This window comes from Hibiscus syriacus, unplaced genomic scaffold, assembly GCF_006381635.1.
Source record: "Hibiscus syriacus cultivar Baekdansim isolate YM2019G1 unplaced genomic scaffold, ASM638163v2 tig00116962_pilon, whole genome shotgun sequence".
Taxonomy (NCBI): Eukaryota; Viridiplantae; Streptophyta; class Magnoliopsida; order Malvales; family Malvaceae; genus Hibiscus; species Hibiscus syriacus.
Genome location: NW_024063488.1, coordinates 1228112 through 1243591, shown reverse-complemented (window position 1 = coordinate 1243591; position 15480 = coordinate 1228112).

The following is a 15480-nucleotide window of genomic DNA, read 5'->3' as shown; positions in this document are numbered from 1 at the left end:
ATCAAGTGCCTCCATATTTTCAATCATTTATGGAGACATTTGATTTCCGTTATGAATCCTTGGATTCTCGCTTCACTTCCATAGAATCTCACTTCTCGACTATGAAAGCTTAACAATTGGAAATTCTCCGGGAGATGCGTGCAAACAATGAAGCAACCAACGCTCGTATTAATGCACTCACTCATGAAATGGTTTCCCTCCTCCCGATCCTCCTACGGATGCTTAAACTTTGATATTTGCTTTGCTTGTTTGGATTGAACTTGGATATTTGCATTATTGTTAAAACATTTTGAATGCTTTTGGATTGTTTATTTTTTGTTGTTCGAACTTATGTTTAATATATTTGATTTGGATTTCGTGTTTATTTTGCATCTTTAGACATATATGACAAATTATCCATTACATGTTTATGAATATTGATTATGAAACTAATGGCTAACCTCTCTTTTGATTGTGATCTTAGCAACTTAAGCTTTATATTAATAAATCAATTGGCTTACGTTTTTCAAAATTATTGTTTAAAACGTTTTTATAGGGTCTTTTTGATTTAACAAAAAGGGGGAGAAAGTGTTAAAGTAAGGGGGAGTAGTATTTTTCAAAATCAAAATTCATTTTGAAATTAGAAAATCTTAAAATGTTTTGTTATATCAAAAAGGGGGAGATTATTGAAAACATTTTGATGTTTCGATATAACAAATTAAATTAAAAGAATTTTAATTTTGAAAATGATTTTTCTAAGCATATTCGATATATTAAATCGAATATCAAAATATTACTCAATTATTTCAAAGTTCATTTTAAATCCTTACTAAAGTGTAAAATCAAGTTTTAATCTTAAAATAATTTCAAAACAATTTTACAAAGTATTTCGAACCGTTTCAAAGCCAAAAATTACAGTTTGTCCAGAGGGAACCGATTCCCCCCCAAGGGGGTACCGATTCCCCCTGGATGGGTTTGCTCCGAGAAATTCCAGTATGCTCGGAGGGAACTGATTCCCTCCAGGGGGTATCGATTCCCCCTATTGTTCAACGGTTGAATATTTGAATTTTACACTTAGGGAACCGATTCCCTATGAGGGGGTACCGATTCCCCCCACGCTCCAAGCAGAAATATTAATTGTTTTCACACTTAAACGGCTCCAATAACTTCATTAATGATCCCCAACGTTCAGAAGTGATTCAAGGTGTATTTAAGCAAGCTTAGAAGCCATTGATCAATAACAAGAAACAACAAGCAACTAGAATCAAGAGAGAATCAAAGAGAAAGCATCAAACCTCAAGTTTAAGCATTTCAAGCCTATTTTTCATTCAATATTCATTTTGCTTTCAAGAACACTTATTGTGCTCAATTATATTTAATCTTGAGTGTTCTTTCTTTGTTCTAGAATTGTACAAACATCTTACCTTGTGAGGTTTTTCTTGTAAGTTTGTGAAATTTGTAATCTTCTCTTTGAGAAAGAGTGTTCTCAAGAATTGGGGTATAATTCTTGAGGGTGTTGTAAGGTTATCTCTTTGGCCTCAAAAGAAATAACAAATTAGTGAATTTGTTGGAAAATCCTTAGTGTGAATAGCTAAAGTAGTGGACGTAGACTTTGATTGAGAAAGTTGAACCACTCTAAATCGCTGTGCAACTACTTTAAAATTTCTGCAAAAGCTTCCAAAAAATTTTAATTGCCAATTCACCCTCCTCTTGACCGATTCCTTCAATCGATTAACTCAACAGGGTACATTGATGATTGATTTATAAGATGAAGTTGTGATACTTGAGTTTGAACCCAGAAAATTTGCATTGTGAATGAGTAAGAATGTGAGTTGAATGAGTCAAATAAATTAATACTGAGTTAGTTTCAACCAGAAAGGAAGTATATGATTGGAAGAACTGTTGCTAATTGACAAGGTTAAGTGATGAAGAACGTAGTTTAAAGATTAAAGTTGATGTCAGGTTAAGCTAACAGAGTATGGCATAAATTTGTAAATGGTTATGTATTTGATTATGTAAATGTGAGGTAGTGCAAGAGATAAGGATTTATATGTTTGAAGGAAATTAAGGATATGTGTATTGTGATTTGAACAAGAATTTTACAAAGAATAAGATTTGTGCAAGGAGTGTTTATTTTTCAAATTTATAAAGAGGTGATAAAGATCAGTAATCATAGATGAGCATAAGTGATAGGAAAAGAGTATGTGAGTATGAAAGAAAAGATATGATTTGTGCACAAAGAGATTTTGATTTTGAATGAATAAAGGAATAATAGAATAAGGAAACGAGAGGATAAAGTTTAAAGGATCAGATATGATAAAGACTATATGAAAGTGTAGATGATATGTTCAATATAGAAGTATGAAAAGTGTGCAAGGTGATGTGAAAAGATTGTTTAATTTTGTAAAGTATATGTTTAATCACATTTGAAGAAGATTTAAGGTTGTGTTCTTGGTTAAATGATGATAGAATAAGAGTTTGATTATTATTATGAAGTAATTAGAGATGGATTTATGATGTTGGGTGATGAAAATTGATGTTACTATTTACATGATGATTGACATTGTATAGATTTTTAAAAGGACAAAGAAAACATGCAGAATCAAAGGAGAGAAAAGACAGGAATGAATGGAGTTCTTTGGGGAATTGAAGTTAAATCACTGATCATAAATTATGAAGGAATAAAGTTGAGAAAACAACATGAGAATATTAGAAGATATGTTATTATCAAGATGTGTAGTGAAAATTCGAGGGCGGATTTTCTTTAAAGAATGAGAGATTTGTAACATCCTCAATACCGGGTTAGTGACCAAATTGAAATGTTTCGTAATTTGGTGATTAAAGTAGAATAATTGAATAGTTCAATAATTTATATGGAAATATTTCCTAGAAGTTGTTAGTAATTAATAAAGGAATTAAAGGGCAAAATGGTTATTTGATAAGGAAAATTTTTATATTCCTTTTATAAGATAAGGGAACCACGTGGAAAATGAGAGAATTCTCCAGAGTTTTCTTTCTTCTTCTTCCTCCTCCCGTATCTCCAAGCTCAAAGGTGAGTTTCTTTGCTTGTTGATTAATTGTTGATTTTAAGGTTGGGTTATGATCATTAGATGATAATTAAGCTTAAGGAAAGCTTATTTTGTTCTAAAACAACAAGATTAAAGATATAGAAGAGATTAAAGAAAATGAGTTTTTAGATGAATTTCTGGAAAAGAGTTAATAACTGAAATTTGAGAAGGAATTTGACTTGTCATCACTAATAATAAGAGATTTATGAAGTTATAAAGGATTAATAACAAAGTTGAAAGTTTAGTACGATTCTTAAAATTAAGAATCATGATGAGATATGGAAGATAAATATGGTTTATATGAATACAAGTTGGTTTAAGTAATGGTTGTTGAGTTTAATGACATGATAGGGGCTTAAAATAGAAGAATTGAATGAAGAGTTGATGATTTTCGGGCGTAAAATACAAATTCTGGGCAAAGTGTATCGATGCACATTCAATGTGTACCGATGCACTCTTTAAAGAAAAAACATCGAAAGTCATCAGTGTATCGATGCACAAGTAGTGCATTGATGCACCCCCTTAAAATACAAACATCGAATGAGATTTATGTACTGATGTATAGATAGTGCATCGATGCACCCGTCAAGGGATGCATCGATACACAGTGTAGTGCATCGATGCATACGTTTATTAAGAGATGAAAATAACTTTTCTTTTAGCCTAAGAAATGATAGTTTAGAATATATTAATTATTATACTGATAAGTATCAATATATTACTATGTAGATACAAAGCCTAAACAAGTTCCGGAACTTGGCAAGTATGATCAATAAAGGAAAAGATAATATATTGGTATTGACTAGTGGGGCCAGGTGAGTGCGTATTATTAGAAAATACGTATTGTATATATAAATTGGACTTGCGACAAGTCTGTTTCCAATATGTTGAATATATGATTGTATGATTAGAAGTATGCTTATGTTTGATATTACATGAATATGCTTAGTTCATATTACATGTTATGTGGTATGAATTTATATGATATGTGTTATATGGCAATGATTTATGTATTATAGGAAAATGTTATATGAGTTATATGAACTTGAGATATAAATTATAGGATCACGAACTATGTAAAATACCAATGACTTATGTGATAACAAGAGGAAATGACTATATAAACATGTAAGATAAATTATATGGGAAAGATTTATAGGCTTAAATGAATTTATAATGAATAAGATATATAAATAAAAATCTATGAAGCCATAGAGAGATATTATAGGAGCTTTTGATGATAATTTATTAGAAGACTTGTATATGTGATAAGCTATGTGAAACTGAACTAGGTAAATATATGAAATTAGTAAATAAATGATGGGAGATAAGTAATTATGTAAAACATGGAGTTATATATATATATATATATATATATATTATGAAAATGTGTACATGAATACATGCATAAGTGATATATGTTTATAGGTTATAATATGTTACATAATTTATGTGAATATAAAAGTATAAACCATAAGTTATATGATATGAGATAAGTTATTATATGTACATAGTGTACGTTATAAAATGTGATCTATGTGATTACCGGAGAAAGGATAATAGTTATATGAGTATATGAGTAAGTTTATAGGTTAATGATAGGACATATAAGATTATATAAATGTATTATAATATGGAAACTGAACTAAGTTGATGTTGAGCTTTATGAGTAAAAGTTATGTGATTATGAGTAACATGATTACACGATCTTAATATATGATATGTGACATGAGATATATAAAAGAGAAAGTATATGTCATATGAAATATTATATAACTATGTGATTATATGAAAAAGAATACAATTATTATGTGATAAGCTCTGTGATATGTGAATCATATGAAAATGTTCTACGCGTAAGTGAACCATGTGTTTATATGTATATGTTATATGTGATTTATATGACAATGAGCTATGTGAAAGAACTATATGACTAGGTAAATATGTGAATGTGTGATAACATAAATATTAATGCCCATGTTATGTGTCCTGAGAGCTAGAGGTATAGTTGGCATGCCAAGAGTCAAGGGTCTACACGGTCCTTTGGGACATATATGTATTCCTTGGAACATGTGTGATGTCTTTTGAGACACATACTTGATCCTTTGCATATGTATATGATTCTTAAATAATTTTCTACGTGGTCCTTAGAGACATTTTATATGGCACTTCAGTGCAATTCTACGCGGCACTTATGTGCAATTCTACGTGGCACTTCGGTGCATTTATATGAGCTGTGGTGACAACATTAGTGCACAACCTCTAGAGACTCACAAATCAATAGTTCTCACATATGTACATGGGCTAATTAAAAGATAATAACAAATATATGTTGTGATATGATAAATTTTATAGAAAGGACATGATGAGGTATAGGTATAGTATATTATTAGGAAGGTTAAGTATATATGTGCTATGTGATTAAATGATAAGTGACTAATGATGATTTATATGCATGCATGTATTTCTTATTAGATAATCTGATATGATTTATATGATGATGTATATATTGTTTGGTTAATTGAATAATATGTTGAGTAAAAGAATAGATATAAGAGGATATAATTATAAGATATAAATGATAAGAATATTGATAATGGACTAAGGTTAGAGATTTAAAATAATGTGTGATATGTATATGATATATATAATGTTATATGGTTTTGATGTGGCATTATAAGATGATATGTTCATGCATGTGTAAATAGTTAGAGTTCTTTCATAATTTAATGCCTCACTAAGTCATCGACTTAGCGTATGAATGTTTCACACGTAGGTTTCGAGAAGAGGAAAAAGGGATCAAAGATGAGCTCATCAGGTGAGTATCTCCTTCCTGAAGTTCAGATCAGAAAAATCTTGAATTTTATGCATTTTATGAAATGTAGTTGGCATGTAAGATAAAGGATTGGTATTGAATACGCTCTGATAAGTTTTGTAAATCAATATGTTTTACACAATAGCAATTAGTTGGTTTATTGAAAATATCTAACTAAATTTTTATTTAATTATTTTATTTTTGTTAAAATATATTATTTAAAAAGTCAAATATGACACCTCAGACTCGTATCCGGGCCGGATATGGGTTGGGGTGTTACATTTAATGGTATCGGAGCTAAGGTTTAGCCTATTCTAGGCTGAAACCCAAGGTAAAAAGAGTTTTAAAATGTGTACATGCAAACACAGAGTGAAAAAATTCTGATCTGATAGTATAAGGAGTATGATGTCTTGTTAATAAAATAAGATTAGTTTAATATAGTAGAAATCAGATCGTGAGAATTTTGAAGGAAAGTAAGAGGTGAACCTGATGGTGATAACAATTCACTTGCCCTGGCCAGGCAGGATGAAGAGCGGACACATCAGGAAGTGCCTCGTAAGATCAAAGGTTGATTTCAGAAAGCTGAAATTATATTAGAATAATGATAGAAGATCTTCATTGTTTTGAATTAGAAAAACGATATGGATTAGCTTTGTTAGTATGTGGATAAAGATAGAATATGGTGAATAAGTGTCACCATAAGAACGTTAAAAAGATCAAATGATGTGGTGAGTATTTGTAGAAGAGCTCAAGAATAAGTGCATCAGTGACAAGTGTATAAGATATATGGAGATAGAGTTTATGAATTTGAAACAAAGGAATTGTAACGTGTATGGATAAGAGTACAGTTTGATAAACTGAATGAATTGTTGTTATGCTAAATTAAGTGAATATGAGGTATGCAAGTGGTTTGTGAATGGATTGTGCACAGATGAAAAGAGTGTTATAGTGCTAAAGTTCTAAGGAAAAGGTTCATAAGGATTAAGAGAACTGGTATGTTGGGTTTCAAATATAACCTTGGTTGGAATTAGCTGTATTCCATATCAAATGATCAAAAATTTGATGAAAAACGGATAAGCTTGAATAGTAGAGTATGGTATTGGAAGATTAAATAAGGAGTTAAGAATGAATATGAAATTAAGTTTAAAAATGAAAGCAATGGATTGGATTAAAAGTTTTGCTAGAAATTATGTAAATAAAAATTATTTTAAAAGAATCAAGTGATATACGCACTGTTTTGCAAGGGTTTAAGAATGGGTACATTGAAGATTGATTTATAAGATGAAGTTGTGATGCTTGAGTTTGAACCCGGGAAATTTACATTGTGAATGAGTAATAATGTGAGTTGAATGAGTCAAATAAATTAATACTGAGTTAGTTTCTACCGGAAAGGATATATATGATTGGAAGAATTGTTGTTAATTGACAAGGTTAAGTGATGAAGAACGTAGTTTAAAGATTAAAGTTGATGTCAGGTTAAGAAAACATAGTATGGCGTAAATTTATAAATGGTTATGTATTTGATTATGTAAATGTGAGGTAGTGAAAGAGATAAGGATTTATATGTTTGAAGGAAGTTAATGATATGTGTATTGTGATTCGAACAAGAATTTTACAAAGAATAAGATTTGTGTAAGGAGTGTTGATTTTCAAAGTTATAAAGAGGTGATAAAGATCAATAATCATAGATGAGCATAAATGATAGGAAAAGAGTATGTGACTATGAAAGAAAAGATATGATTTGTGCACAAGGAGATTTTGATTTTGAATGAATAAATGAATAATGGAATAAGGAATGAAAGGATAAAGTTTAAAGGATCAGATATGATAAAGACTATATGGAAGTATAGATGATATGTTCAATATAGAAGTAAGAAAAGTGTGCAAGGTGATGTGAAAAGATTGTTTGATTTTATAAAGTATATGTTTAATCACATTTGAAGAAGATTTAAGGTTGTGTTCTTGGTTAAATGATGATAGAATAAGAGTTTGATTATTGTTATGAAGTAATTAGAGATGGATTTATGATGTTGGGTGATGAAAATGGATGTTACTATCTACATGATGAGTGACATTGTATAGATTTTTAAAAGGACAAAGAAAATATGCAGAATCAAAGGAGAGAAAAGACAGGAATGAATGGAGTTCTTTGGGGAATTGAAGTTAAATCACTGATCATAAATTACGAAGGAATAAAGTTGAGAAAATAACATGAGAATATTATAAGATATGTTATTATCAAGATGTCTAGTGAAAATTCGAGGATGAATTTTCTTTAAAGGATGGGAGATTTGTAACATCCTCAATACCGGGTTAGTGACCAAATTGAAATGTTTTGTAATTTGATGATAAAAGTAGAATAATTGAATAGTTCAATGATTTATATGGAAATATATCCTAGAAGTTGTTAGTAATTAATAAAGGAATTAAAGGGCAAAATGGTCATTTGACAAGGAAAATTTTTATATTCCTTTTATAAGATAAGGGAACCACGTGGGAAATGAGAGAATTCTCCAGAGTTTTCTTTCTTCTTCTTCCTCCTCCCGTATCTCCAAGCTCAAAGGTGAATTTCTTTGCTTGTTGATTATATGTTGATTTTAAGGTTGGGTTATGATCATTAGATGATAATTAAGCTTAAGGAAAGCTTAATTTGTTCTAAAACAACAAGATTAAAGATGTAGAAGAGATTAAAGAAAATGAGTTTTTAGATGAATTTCTTGAAAAGAGTTAATAAGTGAAATTTGAGAAGGAATTTGACTTGTCATCGCTAAGAATAAGAGATTTATGAAGTTAGAAAGGATTAATAACAAAGTTGAAAGTTTAGTACGATTCTTAAAATTAAGAATCATGATGAGATATGAAAGATAGAGATGATTTATATGAATACAAGTTGGTTTAAGTAATGGTAGTTGAGTTTAATTACATGATAGGGGCTTAAAATAGAAGAATTGAATGAAGAGTTGATGATTTTCGGGCGTAAAATACGAATTCTGGGCAAAGTGTATCGATGCACATTCAATGTGTACCGATGCACTCTTTAAAGAAGAAACATCGAATGACATCAGTGTATCGATGCACAAGTAGTGCATCGATGCACCCCCTTAAAATACAAACATCGAATGAGATTTATGTACCGATGTATAGATAGTGCATCGATGCACCCGTCAAGGGATGCATCGATACACGGTGTAGTGCATCGATGCATATGTTTATTAAGAGATGAAAATAGCTTTTCTTTTAGCCTAAGAAATGATATTTTAGAATATATTAATTAGTATACTGATAAGTATCAATATATTACTATATAGATACAGAGCCTAAACAAGTTCCAGAACTTGGCAAGTAAGATCGATCAAGGAAAAGATAACAGATCGATATTGACTAGTGAGGCCATGTGAGTGCGTATTATTAGAATATACGTATTGTATATGTAAATTGGACTTGCGACAAATCTGTTTCCAATATGTTGAATATATGATTGTATGATTAGAAGTATGCTTATGTTTGATATTACGTGAATATGCTTAGTTTGAATTACATGTTATGTGGTATGAATTTATATTATATGTGTTATATGGCAATGATTTATGTATTATAGGAAAATGTTATATGAGTTATATGAACCTGAGATATAAATTATAAGATCACGAACTATGTAAAATACCAATGACTTATATGATAACAAGAGGAAGTGACTATATAAACATGTAAGACAAATTATATGGGAAAGATTTATAGGCTTAAATGAATTTATAATGAATAAGATATATAGTAAAAATCTATGAAGCCATAGAGAGATATTATAGGAGCTTTTGATGATAATTTATTAGAAGACTTGTATATGTGATAAGTTATGTGAAACTGAACTAGGTAAATATATAAAATTAGTAAATAAATGATGGGAGATAAGTAATTATGTAAAACATAGAGTTATATATATATATATATATATATTATATGAAAATGTGTACATGAATACATGCATAAGTGATATATGTTTATAGGTTATAATATGTTACAGAATTTATGTGAATATAAAAGTATAAACCATAAGTTATATGATATGAGATAAGTGTACATAGTGTACGTTATAAAATGTGATCTATGTGATTACGGGAGAAATGATAATAGTTATATTAGTATATGAGTAAGTTTATAGGTTAATGATAGGACATATAAGATTATATAAATGTATTATAATATGGAAAGTGAACTAAGTTTAATGATGTTGAACCTTATGAGTAGAAGTTATGTGATTATGAGTAACATGATTACATGATCATAATATATGATACGTGACATGAGATATATGAAATAGAAAGTATATGTCATATGAAATATTATATAACTATGTGATTATATGAAAAAGAATACAATTATTATGTGATAAGCTCTGTGATAGGTGAATCATATGAAAATGTTCTACGCGTAAGTGAACAATGTGTTTATATGTATATGTGATATGTGATTTATATGTCAATGAGCTATGTGAAAGAACTATGTGACTAGATAAATATGTGAATGTGTGATAACATTAATATTAATGCCCATGTTATGTGTCCTGAGAGCTAGAGGTATAGTTGGCATGCCAAGAGTCAAGGGTCTACACGGTCCTTCGGGACATATATGTATTCCTTGGAACATGTGTGATGTCTTTTGAGACACATACTTGATCCTTTGCATATGTATATGATTCTTAAGGAATTTTCTACGTGGTCCTTAGGGACATTTTATATGGCACTTCAGTGCAATTCTACGCGGCACTTCTGTGCAATTCTACGTGGCACTTCGGTGCATTTATACGAGTTGTGGTGACAACATTAGTGCACAACCTCTAGAGACTCACATATCAATAGTTCTCACATATGTACATGGGCTAATTAAAAGATAATAACAAATATATGTTGTGATATGATAAATTTTATAGCAAGGACATGATGAGGTATAGGTATAGTATATGATTAAGAAGGTTAAGTATACATTCTATGTTATTAAATGATAAGTGACTAATGATGATTTATATGCATGCATGTATTTCTTATTAGATAATCTGATATGATTTATATGATGATGTATGTATTGCTTGGTTAATTGAATAATATGTTGAGTAAAAGAATAGATATAAGAGGATATAATTATAAGATATAAATGAGAAGAATATTGATAATGGACTAAGGTTAGAGATTTAAAATAATGTGTGATATGTATATGATATATATAATGTTATATGGTTTTGATGTAGTATTATAAGATGATATGTTCATGCATGTGTAATTAGTTAGAGTTCTTTCATAATTTAATGCCTCACTAAGTCATCGACTTAGCGTGTGAATATTTCACACGTAGGTTTCGAGAAGAGTAAAAAGAGATCAAAGATGAGCTCATCAGGTCAGCATCTCCTTCCTGAAGTTCAGATCAGAAAAATCTTGAATTTTATGCATTTTATGAAATGTAGTTGGCATGTAAAATAAAAGATTGGTGTCGGATACGCTCTGATAAGTTTTGTAAATCAATATATTTTACACAATAACAATTATTTGGCTTATTGAAAATGTCGAACTGAATTTTTATTTAATTATTTTATTTTTGTCAAAATAAATAATTTAAAAAGTCAATATGACACCTCGGACTCGTATCCGGGTCAGATATGGGTTGGGGTGTTACATTTAATGGTATCATAGCTAAGGTTTAGTCGATTCTAGGCTGAAACCCAAGGTAAAAAGAGTTTTAAAATGTGTACATGCCAACATAGAGTGAAAAATTTCTGATCTGATAGTATAAAGAGTATGATGTCTTGTTAATAGAATAAGATTAGTTTAATATAGTAGAAATTAGATCATGAGAATTTTGAAGGAATGCGAGAGGTGAACCTGATGGTGATAACAATTCACCTGCCCTGGCTAGGCAGGATGAAGAGCGGACACATCAGGAAGTGCCTCGTAAGATCAAAGGTTGATTTCATAAAGCTGAAATTATATTAGAATAATGATAGAAGATCTTCATTGTTTTGAATCAGAAAAACGATATGGATTAGTTTTGTTAGTATGTGGATAAAGATAGAATATGGTGAATAAGTGTCACCATAAGAACGTTAAAAAGATCAAATGATGTTGTGAGTATTTGTAGAAGAGCTCAAGAATAAGTGCATCAGTGACAAGTGTATAAGATATATGGAGATAGAGTTTATGAATTTGAAACAAGGGAATTGTAACGTGTATGGATAAGAGTACAGTTTGATAAACTGAATGAATTGTTGTTATGCTAAATTAAGTGAATATGAGGTATGCAAGTGGTTTGTGAATGGATTGTGCCCAGATGAAAGGAGTGTTATAGTGCTAAAGTTCTAAGGAAAAGGTTCATAAGGATTAAGAGAACTGGTATGTTGGGTTTCAAATATAACCTTGGTTGGAATGAGTTGTATTCCATATCAAAGGATAAAATATTTGATGAAAAACGGATACGCTTGAATAGTAGAGTATGGTACTGGAAGATTAAATAAGGAGTTAAGAATGGATATGAAATTAAGTTTAGAAAGGAAAGTAATGGATTGGATTAAAAGTTTTGCTAGAAATTATGTAAAGCAAAATTATTTTAAAAGAATCAAGTGATATACGTACTGTTTTGCAATGGCTTAAGAATGGGTTCATTCATGATTGATTTATAAGATGAAGTTGTGATGCTTGAGTTTGAACCAAGGAAATTTACATTGTGAATGAGTAAGAATGTGAGTTGAATGAGTCAAATAAATTAATACTGAGTTAGTTTCTACCGGAAAGGATGTATATGATTGGAAGAACTGTTGCTAATTGACAAGGTTAAGTGATGAAGAACGTAGTTTAAAGATTAAAGTTGATGCTAGGTTAAGCTAACAGAATATGGCGTAAATTTATAAATGGTTATGTAAATGTGGGGTAGTGAAAGAAATAAGGATTTACATGTTTGAAGGAAGTTAAGGATATGTGTATTGTGATTCGAACAAGAATTTCACAAAGAATAAGATTTGTGCAAGGAGTGTTGATTTTCAAAGTTATAAAGAGGTGATAAAGATCAGTAATCATATATGAGCATAAGTGATAGGAAAAGAGTATGTGAGTATGAAAGAAAAGATATGATTTGTGCACAAGGAGATTTTGATTTTGAATGAATAAAGGAATAATGGAATAAGGAAATGAAAGGATAAACTTTAAAGGATCAGATATGATAAAGACTATATGGAAGTGTAGATGATATGTTCAATATAGAAGTAAGAAAAGTGTGCAAGGTGATGTGAAAAGATTGTTTGATTTTGTAAAGTATATGTTTAATCACATTTATAGAAGATTTAAAGGTTGTGTTCTTGGTTAAATGATGATAGAATAAGAGTTTGATTATTATTATGAAGTAATTAGAGATGGATTTATGATGTTGGGTGATAAAAATGGATGTTACTGTCTACATGATGAGTGACATTGTATAGATTTTTAAAAGGACAAAGAAAATATGCAGAATCAAATGAGAGAAAAGACAGGAATGAATGTAGTTCTTTGGGGAATTGAAGTTAAATCACTGATCATAAATTACGAAGGAATAAAGTTGAGAAAACAACATGAGAATATTAGAAGATATGTTATTATCAAGATGTGTAGTGAAAATTTGAGGACGAACTTTCTTTAAAGGATGGGAGATTTGTAACATCCTCAATACCGGGTTAGTGACCTAATTGAATTTTTTCAGAATTTGGTGATTAAAGTAGATTAATTGAATAGTTCAATGATTTATATGGAAATATTTCCTAGAAGTTGTTAGTAATTAATAAAGGAATTAAAGGGCAAAATGGTCATTTGATAAGGAAAATTTTTATATTCCTTTTATAAGATAAGGGAACTACGTGGGAAATGAGAGAATTCTCCCGAGTTTTCTTTCTTCTTCCTCCTCCTCCCGTATCTCCAAGCTCAAAGGTGAGTTTCTTTGCTTGTTGATTAATTGTTGATTTTAAGGTTGGGTTATGATCATTAAATGATAATTAAGCTTAAGGAAAGCTTAATTTGTTCTAAAACAACAAGATGAAAGATATAGAAGAGATTAAAGAAAATGAGTTTTTAGATGAATTTTTGGAAAAGAGTTAATAAGTGAAATTTGAGAAGGAATTTGACTTGTCATCACTAAGAATAAGAGATTTATGAAGTTAGAAATGATTAATAACAAAGTTGAAAGTTTGGTACGATTCTTAAAATTAAGAATCATGATGAGATATGGAAGATAGAGATAGTTTATATGAATACAAGTTGGTTTAAGTAATGGTAGTTGAGTTTAATGACATGATAGGGGCTTAAAATAGAAGAATTGAATGAAGAGTTGATGATTTTCGGGCGTAAAATACGAATTCTGGGCAAAGTGTATCAATGCACATTCAATGTGTACCGATGCACTCTTTAAAGAAGAAACATCGAATGACATCAGTGTATCGATGCACAAGTAGTGCATCGATGCACCCTCTTAAAATACAAACATCGAATGAGATTTATTTCTGATGCATATATAGTGCATCGATGCACCCATCAAGGGATGCATCGATGCACCCGTCAAGGGATGCATCGATACACGGTGTAGTGCATCGATGCATAAGTTTATTAAGAGATGAAAATAGCTTTTCTTTTAGCCTAAGAAATTATAGTTTAGAATATATTAATTAGTATACTAATAAGTATCAATATATTACTTTGTAGATACAGAGCTTAAACAAGTTTCGGAACTTGGCAAGTAAGATCGATCAAGGAAAAGATAACAGATCGGTATTGACTAGTGAGGCCAGGTGAGTGCGTATTATTAGAATATACGTATTGTATATGTAAATTGGACTTGCGAAAAGTATGTTTCCAATATGTTGAATATATGATTGTATGATTAGAAGTATTCTTATGTTCGATATTATGTGAATATGCTTAGTTCGTATTACATGTTATGTGGTATGAATTTATATGATATGTGTTATATGGCAATGATTTATGTATTATAGGAAAATGTTATATGAGTTATATGAACCTGAGATATAAATTATAGGATCACGAACTATGTAAAATACCAATGACTTATGTGATAACGAGACGAAGTGACTATATAAACATGTAAGATAAATTATATGGGGAAGATTTATAGGCTTAAATGAATTTATAATGAATAAGATATATAATAAAAATCTATGAAGCCATAGAGAGATATTATAGGAGCTTTTGATGATAACTTATTAGAAGACTTGTATATGTGATAAGCTATGTGAAACTGAACTAGGTAAATATATGAAATTAGTAAATAAATGATGGGAGATAAGTAATTATGTAAAACATATATATATATATATATATATATATATTATATGAAAATGTGTACATGAATACACGCATAAGTGATATATGTTTATAGGTTATAATATGTTACATAATTATTTTAACCAACATGACTCATTTAACCAACATGACTCATTTAATCAACATGACTCATTTACTATCAATATAATTATTATTTATATCTTGTAATCATATCCTTTCGTACTTAACATTTTAACCAACATGACTCATTTAACCACGCAATACACATATCATCGTTCAAATCATATGATACAATTCATCTCACAAAAGCATA